At 35.7% G+C, this 3898-nt stretch overlaps 1 protein-coding gene and 1 long non-coding RNA gene across 2 annotated transcripts in view; both read left to right on the forward strand.

The window, feature by feature from the left end:
- LOC106878914 (glutamate receptor 1) overlaps window positions 1-3898 on the forward strand; it is a 41978-nt gene that overhangs the window by 29769 nt on the left and 8311 nt on the right. The window lies entirely within an intron of this gene.
- The window catches only part of LOC106878921 (uncharacterized), an 8006-nt gene extending 4108 nt beyond the window's left edge, over window positions 1-3898 (forward strand). The window contains exons 2-3 of the long non-coding RNA XR_001410569.2: window positions 1859-1897; window positions 3838-3898. This is a non-coding gene — a long non-coding RNA (uncharacterized LOC106878921). The remainder of the gene's footprint in view (window positions 1-1858; window positions 1898-3837) is intronic.

The raw sequence follows: 3898 nt of genomic DNA on the forward strand, positions 1-3898 counted from the left end.
ACACACACACACACACACACACACACACACACACACACACACACACACACATACACACACACACACACACACACTTATCTATATATATAAATACATGACTACATATATTTATGTTTCTGATGTTATCAATATACTGAAGTGCACACTCAAGATCGAACCCCAGAACTGATAATCAACCTCATAGATATCGCAATAACACCAATTTTTGTCTAAACGGGAATAGATGCCCATCTTATGCTGCTCTGTTGGAAATCATTATGGTTTTGACACCTAGCTATCTGTATCATCCAATCCAACGGCGTACACAGCGTAGAACAAAATATTTAAACACAGCACGCGAGTTAAAAGAAATAGCATGTACATACACACTCACTCACCCACTCACACACACGCATACACACATACACACGAGCACGCACGCACGCACACACGCACGCACGCACGCAAGCAGAACACATGTTTTTGCGATAAAACAGAATCTATAATGCATAACAAATGTATCTTTCCAGCTAACAACGATATGAAAAAATTAAATTCATACAATCTGCTTTGAAACTAACCTCAAAAGCCTAGTTAAAAAAAGGTCAAAACCAGTTATACTGGAAATATAACTGGTAACAAACACAAGGGAATATAAGTATCTACGAAAAACCATCAAGAGACTTCCGGTGCCGACACAACAAGGCAATATTACCAATTATTAATGACTAAAGATGGCTAAATTTCTATATCGAAGTTTGATAATAACAACTTACTTTAAAATGGATACTTATACGCAACCCCTCCCACAGAATCTTAATAATGAAGTAACGTCAAATACTGATATTGTGAAATCATTTGATACGTACGTTTCAGCTTTGCGCAATATTTAATAAATGAATTCATTACGTAAATCTTCCTCAGTTAAAGCATTTCCAAAATAGTTTTTAAGTGCTTTAAACTGAGGGAGCTTTGTGTAATCGATGAATTTCTTATTGTATACTAAGAAAGCTAGAAACGTACGTATTTCAAAATATTACTGTTTGGTTTTACTTCATTATTACAACTTATGCGAGTCGATGCCAGTACAAATTAGGCAGTGTAGACTATACTTATGCAGATACTTCTGCAATGACTTGGAAGAATCTGATATATTTGACACGAGTCTAAAATTTCGGTACCGTGCACCGCCTCTTAGCATAACAAGAAATATGTATGTCTCTTCTATTTTTTAATTATTATAAATCTTCCACTGAGGAGGAAGCCCGTTTCCAACAAAGATACACGGCTCAATCTTTGGGTTGTAGTTAACACAGACAAATTCACATTTGGAACTTGATAACAGTCTTGCATATTTTTACTGTTCCACTCACAGATTGCACTTGTAATGTATGAATTAGCCGGTCAGTTTCTCTTTCTGAAAACCCCAGTTTATTCATATTCTCTTTTAAGCTTTTGTTAACAAAAACTTAGTGCTCCAATTATTATTGGTATGAATATGAATTCATAGTATTGATATAGAAGCAGGAGGTTTCGAAGCAGTTGTCCATAGATATCCTCTTTTTCTTTGATTTTCAAAGAGATATTTATATCTGAAGGGTACCAACACCAGCAGTAGCAGCAGCAGCAGCAACAACAATAACAAGGTAGATACAACTTCAATAAAAGTGATGTTAGCTGTTAAATTGCGCTTCCATGTCTGACAAGCAGTATGACTAATTCCATAATCAAGGCAACACAAAACCTACTCCAAGACCAGTTTTCAGAATATGTATGTTTGTTGTCAGTTATCTTCCAATATAGATATTTCATCATTCAATATTTTTGTGAAATATTTTATGAGATAATTATGAAGCAATGCTTTCTTTTTATTTTCTAGAATCCCACGAAAAAGGTTATCAAGGTTTCTACGTTACAAGTAAGTGCTTTGCATCGTCTCTTGTCCGGGTACTAAAATAATTCATCACTTCTGATGGATTGCCTACCTAATAAAGAATATGATCATTATTCATACGTCTATTAATATTCAAATTAACATAAAATGTTTGTTATTTACATCAGAAGCATTTGATAAATATCTGAAACCAGTATAAAAGTTAATTCTATAAAATTTATACGATAGAAGCAGAAAACTTAGTGACTTAATAAATCTTAAAGAAGAATACATCTGCCTGGAGATGGTTGATTATTATTGTTGTTGTTTAGTTCCAGGTCAACCCTGACCAAGCGGACCTTGGATCGAAGGCATTCTAACCTTGATCATCCAGATTTTTCTCTAATGTCTTATATATATAGGATTACCTTGTCTAATGCTTCCTCTTATCAAGCCGGTTATAATACGATCTTACGATTTCACAACTACTTCTTATTGATCAGGCGAACGAAGTGTGAGCCCCTTGTTAGCAACCGACATTCCTGTTAGAAGCTTTTGTGCTGATATCTGGCTTAGCGGTGAAGGGTTTATAAAATCGTGGAAACAGAAGCGGTTTTCCAAATATAAGCCATCTCAATTATTGCATGTATTAAGGACGATATAGAGTAGCAAGATAAAAGTACTATCAGTACTAAAATATTTAGCTTTATTCATATTACTTCCTAGTATAAAATCTGTCTGAATCATTGTAATAAATTGTATGCTAATTACTTTTACTCATTAACAACTTTTCTTGTATCTAAATCGGAAACCATTATAATTTTAACAAAGAAAGAGTGAGAGAGGGGAAATTACCAACTTACATATTCTGCATGAGAAATTAAGAGTTGGTGTTAACGTACTTAAGATAGTGAACTAAAATACTTCATTTAAAATGTTTATATGTCTGTTATCAAGGGCCTGATAAATGTTGATAAAAAAATATACTGAGGAGACCTAATAAGACAGAAGCATGTCTAGTTTGTTACCGTACTTCATATCTACAGCTTGCCCTCTGGTTAAATTTCTAATTCAATATAATTTAGTATAAATACCAAAATTTGAAATTAAACTAATGCATAATACTTTTCTCTCCTAATGGCAATATTTCAATTAATTTGAAAATAATTTTGAATCCTTATCTTTAATGCAATGTGCGGCACAAAGCGTTTAACTTCGAATCAGAAGGTTGCGTTTTTGCGTCGCGGCGTGGTTGATTAGCCTTTATGGGTTTGGGCATGCCCTTGTGGTAAGAAGCTCGCTTCTCAACAACATGGTTCTAGGTTCAGTCCCACTGCGTGGTATCTTGAGCAATTGTTGCCAATTGAAGCCCCAGGCCGATCAAAGACTTGTGGGTGGATTTGGTAGGCGGAAACTGAAAGGAGCCCGCCGCCGTATATATATGTGTGTGTGTGCGTGCGTGTGTGTGCGTGCGTGTGTGTGTTTGTGAGTGTGTTTCTGTGTGTATGTGTATGGGGTGGGGGTTTGTGTCTGTGTTTGTCTTCCTCCACTCCTTGACAATCGGTGTTGGTTTCTTTACATTTCTGTAACTTAACAGCTCGACAAAAAGAGACCGATAGATTAAGCACCAAACTTGTTCTATCCTTTCAAATAACCCTAATCCTTCAAGACGGTGCCCCAGCATGGCCGCACTCCAATGACTAAAACAAGTAAGTGAGAAGCTTATGAATTTAAGCAATAATGGCGCCTTCATGCTGCTAATGTTTCATCGTTTTATTTTTCAGCTACCAAAAGGGTTTAAATCAAAGCACATTGTGCGTTTGTTAACGAAACGTTTACCAAGACTACAAATCGGAGGTTATCTGCTGCTTCCTGTACATTATCACCCATGTAACTGACAAATTAGGTGGCGTTTACATAGTTCTGTGTCTTTTTACCCGACAATTTTATATTCTTTCTTAACGGGTTGTTTTTGTTTTCGCCAGATACCTCCCTTTTACATGGAAGAAAAACATGAAAGCGGAAGAGAACAGCATGGCTATATAG

The sequence above is a fragment of the Octopus bimaculoides genome, chromosome 6 (assembly GCF_001194135.2).
Source record: "Octopus bimaculoides isolate UCB-OBI-ISO-001 chromosome 6, ASM119413v2, whole genome shotgun sequence".
Classification (NCBI taxonomy): Eukaryota; Metazoa; Mollusca; class Cephalopoda; order Octopoda; family Octopodidae; genus Octopus; species Octopus bimaculoides.